This window comes from Alligator mississippiensis, chromosome 3 (genome assembly GCF_030867095.1).
Source record: "Alligator mississippiensis isolate rAllMis1 chromosome 3, rAllMis1, whole genome shotgun sequence".
In the NCBI taxonomy this organism is placed as follows: domain Eukaryota; kingdom Metazoa; phylum Chordata; order Crocodylia; family Alligatoridae; genus Alligator; species Alligator mississippiensis.
The window spans coordinates 68465137-68480284 of record NC_081826.1 but is presented as its reverse complement, the minus strand read 5'-3'; the positions used below and the strand labels follow the sequence as shown (position 1 = coordinate 68480284).

Genomic DNA, 15148 nt, shown 5'->3' with positions numbered 1-15148 from the left:
TCAGTTCTAGTGTAACTCAGTCTTTTTATCAATTTCTAGCTTCATCTGTAACCTTTCTTTCTTGTGCACTGCACAATATGTAGAAGGATGAAGGCCTGCTGTTTTCTACTTCAGGATTGCATATTTCTCTGCAAATTTATATTATTCACTGGGCAGAAAATCATCAAGACAATTCTTCTTGTTTACATGTCAGTTAATTTTGTCATATTTTTAAAAGAATCCTATGAATACAAATGATACTCCGTTGCAATTCAAATAAACTTTGTGTTGATATTTTAATCCATAGTTGCAGGGAGGGGGAAGAGAGAATCCATCCTGAAAATTGTATTATCTTCCCTGTGAGCGAACAATTATTTTATTAACATATTTTCAACTATTCTCCACAAAAGAATTTTTGGTTAGTGACAAAACATGAAGTTAAGACTACAAAATTAAAAAAAAAATCTACAGTCTAGAAGAAAGATGCATTTGCCTTGAGTGTATATATGTTTTCATTCACACCAAACTAAACGCTAATATTATTTGAGTTGTACACAACTAGAGGGTGTTCTGGTAAAGAAACTGTGATATAAATGGTAGTAATTATGAAATGTTAACAGCAATGAGTTGGAAGATTTAACGCGTTTTCTTCTTTTAATGTACAGCCCATTCCCAGAATTTCACTGGACCATGTGGACAGACCAACTGTCACAGCTGTCTATCAAGACTGAATTAGATGAAGGCAAACAATACAGGCTTTGTGGTTAAACTGAAGCAGCAGCCTCAAAAGTTTCCATTTCTCATCCAAGGGCACTGTGGGAGCATTGTCTTCCCCCTCTCTGAAAAGAGAATGAAACAATTATGTTACTGAAATTCCTCCACAGTGGGTCTGAAAGACTGTTTATCTCTAGCCAGGGCGACGGGGGAAACTAAAAACAGGAGTTTCATGACAGCAGGTGGGGGGAGTTTCAGGGTATATCCTTCAAGTGATATGATGGGCCTGATTCTTCTCTCTCGTCAATGTAAATCAGAAGGAAACTCACAGAGGTCACTGAAGTAAAACTGTTGTGAGGGAGAAAAATATAGCAACAAATATTTCTGGACAAGATTTCCATTGAAAATTAAGCATCTGTTGATGTGAATGTTCTGGCAGTGCTATCTCTGTTCTCACAAGAAGATGAAACATTTCATTACAATAACATCTCAAAAGGGCCATTCTAGACCAAATAGTAAACTGCTGCTAACATGAAGACTACGAATGGTAAATTAGATAAGGCAAACTATGCAATGGATTATGCACCCCACATGTCATTGCAGTCTGCAGGTGAGAACCGTCTGGGACAGTGGTGTTCAAGTCTGTCGCAGGGCACTAAGGTGCCTGCTCCCTTAAGGGCAGCAACTGCCTAGAGAGAGAGCCCTAGCAGTCAGGCAGAAACCCCACAGGTGCAGGTTACTGTGGCAGCAGGGTCATGAGGGAATTAGCCTGCACCTGGTCAACTGCCTGGAAGAAGGCAGGGCTCTGGGCGCACACAAATCCCACGGCTGGGACTAGAACGTTAGTTCTCTGGCAACAGCTAAGAGGGAAGGTGCATTCATAGAGGAAGCTAACTGGAGATGCTTGATTGCCTATTCTGCTTCTGGTAGGATTAAGGGGCTATAGGAGCTCATAGATACTGGTGGGAGGGGGAGGCCCAGTAAAGTGAGAGAGAAGTTTGTTTTCTAAAAGAGGTTAGAGCGTGGACCCTATGTTATGATTGTGTTATAGCTCAGGGACTTGTGCTTTCTGTTGTTATTTAAATTGGTGGACCGGGATGAGGCTATTGGAGAGGAGGAGGACTCACTGGGGCACACTACAGTGTGGAGACCCCAGCACCAGAAAGGGTGCAGTGACAGGGAGTGAGCTGACCCCAACACAAGAAGACAACCTCTACATAACATCTGTGAGTCATGGGGCATGATAAAGGGGTGGTTTTGAAGTCATGCATATCCCCAAGCCTTATGGCCTAAATCATAAGGCACCTTCTGAGTGTGGGAAACAATAAAGGGGTCTAGCAACCCATAGGGTTTAGAGGAGTGACAGGCAGCAACTCAAAGGCAGCCTCCCAATTCATAACTTATAACAGGAAGACATAACAGGAGAGATTAGTAGGCACCAACAGGGCAGAGCTGGCATGGTCACAATGCCCTAGGAACATCATGGTCATCCCAGCGGTGGCCATATCATGATAAAGTGATTCAGCCCTGCAGGCTAAATCCAGTGTGCAAGGCCTTTCTGTGAGCCGGGTGAGTGGTGTGGGGCTGGTCCACAGGCTGAATCTGTGGGCTCATGTTATCCAGTCCAGGGGGCTCCCCCTGGGTCCAGAAATGTGGTGACAAGAGAAGCTGCAGAAAGCTGCTGCTGCTGCTCCCCCACCACCGAAAATCTGGATCCATGGAGAGCACTGCAAACCAGCTGACACAACTCTGCAAGCTGGATCCAGCCTGTGTACTGTATCTTGGTCACCCCTGTTCTAGGAGATGTTTAGCAGGTAGTGCTTGGTGTCCATTTTTCTATTAATAAAGACAGAAAGTAGGAGCACTAATCATAGCTTGGGACCTCATTGTGCTAGGTGCTCTACACATACCCATAGCATTCCAATCAAATGATGTATAAAGCTCAGAAGACCAGCTATCCAAGTTTCTCCTGCACCCTTTCCCAGGCCAGAATGAGGTGAATGTGATAATGGATCATTTCGTCCTAACTTATTAACACAAGGGTTTTCAACCTTTTTGGGTCAGTGTACCCCCGGTGGCCGGTTGAAAAGGAAGGAGTCCCCGCAGCAGCCAGTCTGGGGGGCAGTCCCCCAGTGACTGATCGGTGACCTGAGGTGGGGGGGGTCAGTGGAAGTACCAACCAACAGCAGTGGAGGAAGTACCCCCAGGGGTATGCATACCCCCAGTTGAAAACCCCTGTACTAACATTTTCAATCTTTTGAGGTAAATTTAATGTCAAATATACTATATCTAAATATGCAATGCAGAATAGTGAGGGCTGAGGTGCAAGTGTTCATCTAAAACAATATATGATATTAAGCTGTAGCCCCTCTGCTTGGGTGTGTTCCTGCTTTTTCATACAGTAGCCCAGGGACAGTCTGGTTAGAAAGCAGTTGCCCTGTTAGTATAGCTGCATGAAGCTGAAGATCTAACATGAAGATTAAATCAAATCTACTACAGGTGTTCTCATACTTGCATGTTATCCCTAGTATCATTGGTTCTCAAGGAACACTTAGAGCTGGAGGTAGGTTTTATTTGAAGAAAGTGAAGTCAACTTCCTGATGCCAAATGAAAAGTTTGCTGAGGGACACTAGTTTAATTTAAACCAGGAAGGAGTCTGGGACAGACGTTGCATAAACCGGTTTGACCCAAATCAGTTATGTCTGATACTACATTCAACCAGGTTTATCTCAAACCAGTTTCAGCCATTTTGAAACTGGTTTATGTGCACTGAACTTGTGTTCTGTTACAGGTTTGAACCAGTTTCTGATAACTTAAACCAGTTTAAGTGTACTGTCTCTCCCAAGCCCTAGAGCTGGAGGCAGGTTTATTTGAAGAACGTGAAGTCAACTTCCTGATGCCAAATGCCATTTTCTTGCAAGTTCCAACACTGTTAAGTCTTCAGGAAATGGCTGTCTCTTACCGATTTTATATAATGCCCAGAACAATAGATTCTTAATGGGCTACTTTGCACCACCTATAACATAACTACATATAATAAAAAACACATCATTAGTATTGTTGGCACAGTTATCTGCGGGTGCTTAGATATTTGAGGCATACTCCAAATCCATAGAAGACAAGAAGCTCCTATTAACTTTCAAGTAAGTCATTGGATCAGTTTGCAAGTACTGATCCAGAGTGCTCGAAAGCAACCAGAAATTTTGCTTTTTAAGGCTTAAGTGTCAGCAAGCATATGTTATGACACACTGACACTTTCTCAATCTCAATTAGCACTCAACTAATTAACAAAACTGTTCAATCCACTGAAGTGAGTAGTATCTCTCTTCTTTCTTGACTAATCCCTAGTGTGATGTAAGGGTGATTGAGTATCTAATTACTCCTTAATTGAATGAACACATTATACATTTTTCCCTGAGTTCAAGCTTAATGCTTTTGGTCCAGAAATCAAAGTCAGTGAAATTAAGTTGAATTGGGATTTAGGCAACTATTGTATTAAAAGAAATGCTTACGGAAAGGAGTCTAATTATGAACAAATGTGAGGATTTTGCATTGTATTTTTTCCAGAAGTACTGAATGATGAGAGACTCATTTGGAAGATTTACAGTATTATTCATGTTTACCCTTTAGTCTCAGTTCACCATCATAATTAAATTCCCTTTGAACTAAAGAAGAAGGCAGGGTAGATTTGTACCTTTATAAACTAACCAAAGTATGTATTTTCATATATTGGCTGGTGAACTAAAAGTAGTAATATTTATCCCATAGAGTATTGTTTGATAGCACAGAAGGTAGACAAAAACTGTGTATCCGATGAAACATCTGCTTCACATACCTCTAGGAAAGGTGTGTGTAATCATATTTAGAAGAATTCCCAGATGCAACGTTGGTTTGCAGTTTATGCCTCTAAGCCTGCAAGCTGTTTTGTGTGGAATCCTGCACGCAAAAACTAGCCCTGTTGGCTTTGAGGTACAAGGCAGGTGAAGCATTCTTTCCTAAAGAGCAGCTTGCTGAATCATTCTACTCAGGGGAGTTTGGTGGCCTATTATCATCATACCACACTTTAAAACAATTGTAAAAGAAATAAATATTGACATATTTCATTAGCAGTATAGAATTACTGATTTTTTCATTACAAAATTGACAACTGTTCCGTTTTCAAGGCAATTCTGCTAATATATTATTGCAAAGGCCACTTGCCTAAAAGCATTTATTGCTTCAGAGAAAATCCTCTTGATCAAAACTTTTTTTTAAATCATAGTGATCTGCCCCTGTGGGTAGTTTTTGTTAAGCGTAGGACTATGACTTCATAGAGAAATAGCAGTAGAAAGAGATTCAGATATATATTTATTGTTTAAGTAACAAACCATACAAACAACCATTGGTGATAGAGGACATGGAGAGAGAGAAAGTTAGGGAGGTGTCATAAAACACTCATCTAATGAACTGTTTTTCAAAGGTGTTTGTATACCACCAGCAAGTCTGTCAGAACGGTTTCAGGTAAAGCATCTCTAACGGTTTTAGGGAGGCATCCAGGAGTAAAGGGAGTGTGCTGGTTAAGGTGGCAGAAGAGGAATAAAGGCTGCAATCCCTGGCCAGGACACCTGCAGGGCATCAGAAGAATTTTCCCATTGCTGAAATGGCTAGTGACCTAACTTGTTGGCATTCTCAGTCCCCTCATTCTTCTTTAGTAAAGCTTCTCTCCTTCTGCACCTTGCACCACCTCACCCTTGCCATTACTCCAGCTTCCTCCCATTATCTCTTTCCACTTCTCCAATATTACGCAATTTAAAGTCTTATCTCAATTTAAATTTTTTAAAAGTCCTTGCAACCAAGCAATAACAACACACCCCAAATTTTAATTTTTCTTTTTCAAGGGAGAATGGGTGGCAAAACCACTCTGACATTTTGCTACAAAATGATCATGATCGTGGAGTAAAAACAGACGGTACTGCTGGCTGCATCCACATGAGGGTGGATGTTTGTTTCCCTGGGACAAGTAGCATCAGCACACCCTGTGTTGCTGCTACTTGTCCCCAGAGAACACGCGTGCTACACGCCCCCTGGTGCACAGCAGGTTACCCTAGGTGGGATAAGGGAGGCGGGGGGCATCAACTGTGCTAGCCCCAGCAGCCTTACCTGGGGTCCTGGGGGCATTGGGGAGCTGCAGCCATGGCAGTCCTGCAGCTGGGAGCCTGGCTGGCAGCTAGCTCCAGCTGGCCAGGCTCCAGTTCTGGATGATGCACACTGCTGCCATGTACACCAACCCAGCTTTTTTTTTTGGTATGGGATTTTTTGACCCTGGGATCTCCTGGTGTCAAAAAAAACAAACAAAAAAACCTCAACCCCTGCACTACAAGGTAGCATGGGGAACATCTGCATATGCAGCGTATGGCATCACAGACGGATCTGCAGCACCACATAGTACACATTTGTGCTCATTTGGACACAGCCTCTGAGTCCACGTTTGGGGCATGGATTCAGATGTGAAGAGAAGAGTTCTCTGATGCAAAATTCACTTTTCTGCAACATCTTAAGATTTTTTTCCCATGATTTTCTGATTTATTTATTTAAGGCCAGATTGTGATATTACCTATGTTGAATTCTATCTTATTATTGATTATTACCATTGGAATCAACAGTACGCAACAAAACTACTTATCTGTTCAGAGTTAAGTGCTATGCACCATGATGAGACCCCCATTGTATGCATTTTGCCAGCAGGTCATTGATAATACCCAGAGATGAGTAAGTTTAATTCCAAGTTGTGGATTATATAAAAATATAGAAAAAATAATTACTTATTTAATAAGCCCTGCACTATACACATTTTTCTATAGCTCATAAATGTTGATAAAGAATTTAGTAATAACACAGAACAATTACTCTGAGCTAAAATTAGAATCACAAATCATAAGTGTTTTGCTGTGTTTTCTAAAATGAATACCTCCCTGGTTGTCAACAGTACATTTTTCAGATGTATCTTCTAATTCATTAACATATATTTTAATATACATTCAATTTTAATTAAATTAGTCCACATAAAAATGATTAATTAAAAACTGAAGAGTAGAGGTGTGACCATCAGGATTTAAGTTTCACTTAGGTTGCATTATGAAATTCCTTAAATTCCCCCTCTGTCACTTAGCTGAATAAAGCAGTGTATTTAATTTCTTTCCTTACCTGTTGTGTGGTATTGCAATATGCTGATTAAAAAGTTACTACATCATCTTAAGCTAGGTGCAGATGTTATACTTAATGTGCATTAAGTGCACAGAAAGCACTTCAAAGCCATAACAGAACAGACTTTCATGGTACGTGAAGTGCTTCAAAAATGGTGGATCCCCATTCTAAGTTATACTTGATGGATGTGCTATTAGACTAAAGCACTTTATGTTACAGTGTTTTATCAAATGTCTGTACCACATCCATCGTGAGTTAAGGCATTGCAAATTAGGCAACTTGCTAAGTGGCTTGCTAGCTTTGGCTGAATAGAGAAGCACCAGCACAGCCCCATCCCCAGGCTCTCACAGAGAGGAAACAGAAAAGGTTGTCTTCTCCCTGAGTGGCCAGAGGTGGGGGGCGGGGGCAGGGGCAGGGGAAACAGGCTCCCTTTCCCCCTACTGCAATTCCTAGCACATGAAAAAACTTGGCCAGGCAGCTCAGCCCTGCACTGCAGCTTCTAATTATAGCTGTCACCAAACTCAGGGCAAGTGGGGGAGGGGAGGGGAGGAAAGGAGACGCCCTGCAGCATGAACCTTCCCCCCACCCACTGCAAGACCCCAGCCACAAGCTGTAGGAGAACCGTCACAATGGGGAGGCCCTTGCAGTAGTGTGGCTTCCTTCCCCTACCACTCCTGACAATGGCAGCTAGAAGTTGCAGCATGGGGCTTTTTGCTGTGCCAGAAATTGCGGCTGGGGGTGGCAGGGAAGGGAGCCCCCCTGCCACATGGAATGGACCTGGCCCAGCCCCACCCACCCTAAGACCCAAGCCAGCCAGGCTGGGTCTGTGTGGCAGGGAGACTCTCTTTCCCCCACTCTTACCCCCAGGCCGCAGGTGCTGATAGACAACTGGTGAGGGGGTAGGGCTGGGCATAAGGCCCACTAAGGCATGTGGAAGTGCCCCTGCATCTCATGCCCCCCAAACCCTTGCTGCAGGCAGGCTCTGCTGAAGCGGTGGGGGGGGGAAGCAGTGAGGGGCCTGATCCTTTTTTTTTTTTCTTTCCCCTCCCCCACTCCTGAGCCTGCCCATGTGAGCAAGTTGCTGGTGGACTGAGCACTGCCTGAGCTGTGGGTGACCCTGGTGCTTCCCTCTGCAGTAGTGGCACCACCTGGGACTGCCTGGATGGCGTGCCACTGGGCGGGTACCACCTGGGGGGTGCTGCCACTCAGGAGGCAAGCACCAGGGCCCCCTCACAGCTGAGGGGCCTTGGAATCCAATGGCAGCTCACTTTCTGGCTACAGGAGACATGGGCAGGCTCTGGAAGGGGAAAAAAAAATCAGGCCCCTTGCCACTTTTTTTTTTTCTTCTCAGTGGAGCCTGCCCACACAAGTTGCCACTGGGCTGCACAGCCCCTGAGCTGCAGGGGGGCCCAGTGCTTCCTTACATGGTGGTGGCACCCCTTGGAGCTGCTCAGGTGGGGTGCTAGCTGTGTGGGTGCTGCCCACATAGCTAGCACCCACTAGATCCAGTGGTGCAAGGGGCACTAGAAGCCTAGGCATGCTCGGGGAAACTTGGGCTTGGTGGGCTTCCAGCACCCCATGCACCATCCCTGACACCTTCCTGCTGCTTCTGACCATCCAGGAATGGGCAAGCTTGCCCCTGGGGCAGTGAAGGAACATGGCAGGAGGGCAACTGGATGTGCTGGCAGCTGGAGAAGGTGGCAGGGACCATGCATGGGGCACTGGAAGCCCTCCAAGCCTGAATTTCCCAGAGTATGCCTGGGCTTCCAGCACCCCATGCACCATCCCTGCTGCCACCTCCAGATGTGTGGGCCCTTGTACACATGACAAATATCTCTGTAATTTGTTAAGCAGCAAACCAAAATACTTCAAATGTGTTTTTCCTTGGTACATAAAGAGTCAGTTAAATCAAAATGTGCCGCTGCAGATGTACACTGTTGTGAAATTTAATTGCAATGCCACCAAACATGTACACTGTTAGGCAATTAAACCACTAAAAGGGGCAATTTTATCACATATACAACAGCCATTCATCACGTGTACAAGTTCCCTATGGGCTCAATCATCCCCAGGGTGCAAATTAAGGGGGAGCTCAGGGGGCTGAACACCCCACAAGAAATGAGAGCCCCCCTATAATATTTGAAAATCAACCTGGGGGAGGGGGATCTCCAATCAGATTGCTCCTTCACTTAGGTGGACTTGTTAATCTATGAGCCAGTTTAATATTTTTATTTTTTTTTTTTGTGCGGACCCCAACAAGAGTGAGTGTCATTTGAACCCTGGTCATCTCTAGTGCTAAGCACTTGTGTTCTGATCCAGCAGCATGTAAATACTCCTACTGATTTCAGTAGAACTATTCAGGGGATCCAGGCCCTTGCTGATTTGGGGACAGACTGTGGAGCATCATGATGGTATATAACAGCCATTATAAAAGGAAGCACAATGCTAAACATTACTGACAACATACTGTAGAGTCTTATGAAATGGGGAGAATTAACTGTCAGGCCAATCCTCTCTTAAACACAGAACCAGCAGACACAAGAAGAGGAATTGAAATGGTTAGGCTGAAAAATCCCTTCGTTGAGAAACAGAACCATTTTTAAATGTTTAAATTACCCTACTTTTTTCATGTCTAGAGAAAAAAAACCACAATATTTATATTTCTAACAAGCCACTGTTGATAGTGCTTTTGAAACGAGGAAAAAGAGAAGAATGGTAATAATATCATAATGATGAATGACTGGTGAAACTTGTTCCAGCTACTGCATCAACATAACAGGAAAGGATAAAATCCCAAAGTGTTGAAATTTCCCCAGGGTGACTTCTTTGTGAGCCTTAGGAACTGCAAATGCTTCTGGTAACACAGATGAAAAATACATATTGATTGGTAGTGTCAACTTCCATAAAAATGTCATGTTCTCAGAAATCTGTCTCGGCTGTTCACCAAGAAAAGGCAGTAAACAGAATTGCAGCATCCTTAATTCAGACTCATAATGACGATGTTTAACTGTATGTATCAACCTGGATCTGGGCTTTCATTCACACTCCATAGTTTCATACAAGTGTACAATATTATGTTTATGAATACAGTGCTCATTCCCATGCACTACACAGACCCACTGCTACATGACATAGCAGAAAGAGAAAGTTAGTTTGCCTTGTCAGTCTAAAATTAGGCAGAAGATAGGGTAGTGTGGTACCTTTATAGACCGACTCATTCAAAGAGGCATAAGTTTTCATAGCCTACAATCTACTTTGTCAAATATATCTCACAAAGCCTATGAAAGCTCATACCTCTCTGAACAAGTTACATTTGTATAAACGGTGAAATGTGCATCAGCACTGAGAAAATGGTGGTGGTGCGCTTTTTGAAATAAAGTACATCAAAGGTAGTTCAAAAGCGCACCACCACCATTTTCTCAGCGGTGACGCACATTTCACCACTTATACAAACATGCAATGCAGCGTCAGCTTGTGTGCAGAGCAGACTTGACTGAGTCTGCTTCAATGCCTTCCTGCATGTCAGAGCAGACAAATATATGTATATACATGGCCCACAATGTAGGGAGTTTTAAAATCAGTCATGACCATCAGATTTAGGTTAGGTCTCGGGGTGATGGGGAACTATTGCCATGGCTATAAAATAACCTATTTGATGTAGGGCTCAAAATTTTTTTAAAAGATATTTTATGTAATTCAAAGCACTTTTAAAAAAGAATAATATATTGCAGACCAATTCTTTAGTTGTTTTTTTTTCCCCCCCCAATGGAAAAACAAATTAAAATGTATCCTTAAAGTAGTGCAAATATTTTTCCCCAACAATAATTTTAACTAGTCATTGCAGTCAATGGAAAGATTCTCCTTGATTTCATTTACCCTTGAAATTAGCATTTATAGCCTAATTCTGCAGCATTCAAATTTATGGAAGCTTTACAATTAGCTACAATGCACGTAGGATCAGGCTCAACAATTTCAGTTCTGCAAGGTACTTTAACATGCATCTACTCTTCAAGCAGGTGTAGTGCCACTGAAATTAATGTAATTACTTGTGACTAAAATTTGACATGTTTAAGTTCCTTGCTGATTTAAAGCCAGTGTTCAGCATATTCCAGAATTAAGGATTTAGTAGGTATTTGAAGACTGCTCCATTGATATAACAGAGCACGAGGCACATCTATCAAGTCTGTTATCTGCAAAGTGACAAAGATTATGTAGAGGGTAATAGATCAATAGGAAATCATACACAGTGCAATCTCCAATGAAAAATACACTATTGAAAAAGTGCCTGTCTACACATCAGATAAGTATGTGCTTAGCCCAAAAAGATCATTTGTGTGTTAAACTTCTGCAATATTGACAACTTTGCTCATTCAAAAATAAATGAGTCGGGTCCCAATATATCACAAGATTGGATTTGTAAAAATGTAATACATTTGAGGTACTCTTTATTTGCCTGCTAGATCTTAAGCATTTCAAATCCACATTTTTGAGGTTTTCTGCACAGAAAAAATAAAAACTCAAGTTTATTGAGCAATGACCTAATCCAAGCTTGAAAGGCTTTACAAAAAACGGAAAATATTGCATGTCTCTCAATAAAATCACAAGAGTTTGTGACACTGCTCCTATTTTCACTTGATCACCTTCTTCTAAAATCAATTCTTATTGTACTGAACTTTGCATGGTTGAATTTAACCGCATCCCCCCCACCCCCTGCAAAAAAAATAAATAAGAGGTTTTAGCCTCATGCATCTCAACTAGGTTATTAGACTGTTGTGAATCAACTCAAGCCAGCGATCTGTGGGCATCTATATACATGCTCTGGGGTGGAGGGGGGACACTTCAATTAGAGCAGCTCTCAGATGCCCGCAGCATCACATGTATTCAGCATCCCACATTTCAAAATGGCAGCAGGCATGCTTTAACTAAAGCTTGTTTGATGAGCTGTAGTTAAAGCACCCCTGCTGCCATCCTGAAACAAAGGGATGCTGAATACACGTGACACAGACTTGATTAATTGAGTTTGCCCTGACATATGCTAATTAGCACGTGTCAGAGCAGAAGTTCATCACATGTATAGGTGCCCTGTGATGTGGGCTGGAGAGGTTCAAGAAAGGCTGGAAATAGCAAAAGGAACAGGTTGTTTTTTTAGCAGGTAACAAGACCCATGACGATCTTTCAAAGAAAGATCAACCCTGTTGTGGGAGGGACAAGGAGAGAAAAATATTGTTGGACATGTTAACTGTGGTTTCATAATATTTATTTGGAAAACCCTAAGGCTGTGTCTTTTTCTGTCATTTTAGCAAAGAAGTTGTAGAAGAGATGCTTTTGGAAATATCATCCCAGTAGCCAACACTGCATAACAAAATTCCCATTTCTAATATTCACACTGATTGGTATCAGTATTAATTCAGCATTTAAAATGCCTGACTGTTGACACTAAAGGTTATGCTACGTCTCTAAATTTTACTTTATAGATTTACTAGTGCGTATACTGATTGTATAGAGAGACTGCAAAAGATACTATTCGTTTGTTTAAACTTTGAATAAAATATCTGTTTGTCATTTTAGCCTCCGTTTTTTAGAGCTCTTTAAATGCACTACCAAAATCTATTGCCATTGTACTATATTACATTGTTTCATAATTACACAATGTTTTGCTTAGCACTGCAAGAGATTCAATCAGTGCTGAGGAGCAGATGTTCTGCAGATTTATGAATGTGGCATACATGGAGCCCACATCCTGCTTCATTCTGACTTCTCTCTAGTCTTCCTGTCTGTCTACCACATTCCCCTTAATCATTTGTTTCTGCTTTTCTCTGATAGACCAATGAAGTCAAGGGAACTCTGACATTTGTGAAGGGTTCTACCATGTTTATTGGCAGCAAACCAGCTACCAAACAGCTGCACTATGCTGACTTGAAAAACAGAAGATGGTCATATTATCTATATATAGGAGCACTGAGAATCAACAGTCTGCTAGCCTTTATACATGTAGGCTGCATGCAGATGATCAGGGGCATGAGCTTGTAACAGCACAAATTTGTGCCACTACATTGTGCCATAGCGCATGTCCCTGAATATGTACTTTGTTGCAGAACACATTGTCCCGCTGTGGGAAACTGCCCATGCCCAGCTCCTCCCAGCTCTCGGTGTGCTGCTCCATGTGCTATAAGGAGGGGCTGGCTGGGGCACAGAGTGCCTCAGTACAGGGCTAGCCAGCAGGTAGCCACTTCATTGAGGCACCCTGTGCCCCAGCCAGCCAGGGAATGGCATGTGGAGACCCAGAAGCAGGCAGCCTACTCCCCTGTCCTGAGGCCCACAGTGCCCCAGCCAGCTGTCCACAGCTCACAGGGGCGTGGTCTACATCACCGTAGGGACTCCACAGCAGCATGTAGAGATGGACTGCCTGCTTCCCCGTCTCCATGTTTGTCCCACTGCACACTATTTTGGTGTGCTTTGCATCACTTTTTTTTTCCAGGGGTTTTTGGGTTTTGCGGGGGGGTTGCTTTTTTGCTACTGGGAAATCCCAGTACCAAATTTTGCCCCTGTGCTGCAAATTAGCAGTGCCATGAGTGGTTTAATGTGCAATATGTGCAGGTTGTTGAACCACAAAAGAGCATCGCATTTAGATGGACATGGCTCACCCAACATATGTATATTTTGGGTGTGTTAGACTGGCTTTTTTGGTGCTTTTATCTAGTAGCTGATTGAATTGGCTTTAGATAAAAACTCCAAAAAGCTCTCCCGCATTAGTTTGACCCAGCTCTGCAGGGTTTGTATAGATTGCGTGCTTCAGCAGGGCTTTTTGGCATTTTTTTTATTTAAAGCTGATTCAATCACCTACTAAATAAAAGCACCATAACGCCTCACTAAAACACCCAATCTATACAAATTTTGGGTGAGCCAGGTCCAGCTAATGCGATGCTTCTTCTGAGCATGCATTGTGCTCTGCGTGTGGGTGCACAGAGTTTAAAGTGCTGGGGTTTTTTTACACCTGTAAGCTGCCTAGTACATGGATGCCCCTCCATGAATTATTGGGTGTACTGGCATTGTTTCAGGAAACAGTCTGACAGTAGAAATGATAGCATCCCCAACACCATCCTCTACTTTTGCATGTGAGAGATAATATAGCTGGGTACTCTGTTACCTTCACAGCTGCTACTAAATAGTGACAGGGGGTTTCAGTCTGTATCAGGAAGATCCTATTGAAGCCATACTTTTACTGAGGTGAAGAACATGCAAAGCAAAATGTTTCCCTGGCTCCACATAGCAGAAAAGGTGCTTTCTCCATGGATCCTTGAAGCCTTTAGTGTTGCGAAAAGACTGAAGTCCCTCAAACATTTCCAGCAGTGGACAGTGCCAGGACAATACCACAAAGGGAATGTAAGTATTTCCTTCCTTTCTTTCTTTTTTGTTATTCTGTACAAGGGATGATTTAGGCCACACTGTGGAAAGACAGTTTTTAGTCCTTACAAGACAATCTCTGAATTCCTCAAAGACAGACTTTATAAAGAGAATGCACTGATTTGCTCTGTGCTATTTGGTTTGACATATCCAACACTAAAAACAAAACATCTCTGGCAAATAATTCAACTGGGTGCAGACAGTCAAAATCTGTCTCCTGTGGGCCTGCACAATGCTCATAGTCATAGATCTCATTCAGTACTTTAGGGTCCTTAATTTAGCACAGTCCTACAGTGATATTAGCATTTTACATGTAAAACTTCATCCTTTGGGAATCAAAATTGTGAGTTATTTTCTGAAGCATGGCCAAGATAAATCTGATTATTTAAAACAATTATTTGTAAGTGTTGACAAAGGTAATAAAATTTTAAACATGAAAGAAAAGGGGAACATTTTCATATTTCATTTCCAACGTCTGTAAAGGAAACACTTTCGTGCTTAAAATTCAAAGAAAGCATGTCAAATAATGTCACTGGTACAAAGAATTGAATTACCTACAATGGCCTGAAATGTACTTGAATATTACTGAGATAATATCCCAGTAATTCTTATGCAGGATCTGGGTTGGATTGGAATCACCCATTTCAAGATTAAAGAGGTAACATTTTGTGACTACAAAGCACCATTTAAGCAATGTATGACTAAACTTAAGGTAGTGTCCAAAAATTAAATAAAGCAGTAGGAAAGCAATGTTAACACAAGGACCTACATTTTCACTGTTAACATCTATTTGGCCTGAATTTCCCACAGTTATAAAATACTTGAGAGTACCTACATAGAAAAAAATATGTATGCTATATTTAAAGGG

The 15148-nt window shown here is 42.2% G+C and overlaps 1 protein-coding gene across 2 annotated transcripts in view; it reads right to left on the bottom strand.

Annotated features, from left to right (window-relative positions):
• Nucleotides 1-256: 256 nt before the first annotated feature.
• Nucleotides 257-15148, bottom strand: part of CA8 (carbonic anhydrase 8) — an 86323-nt gene continuing 71431 nt past the window's right edge. The window contains exon 9 of one of the 2 annotated variants that reach the window (XM_019498671.2): nt 257-818. The gene's annotated coding sequence lies outside the window, so the exon portion shown is untranslated. The other variant, XM_006270727.3, reaches the window with a different exon arrangement.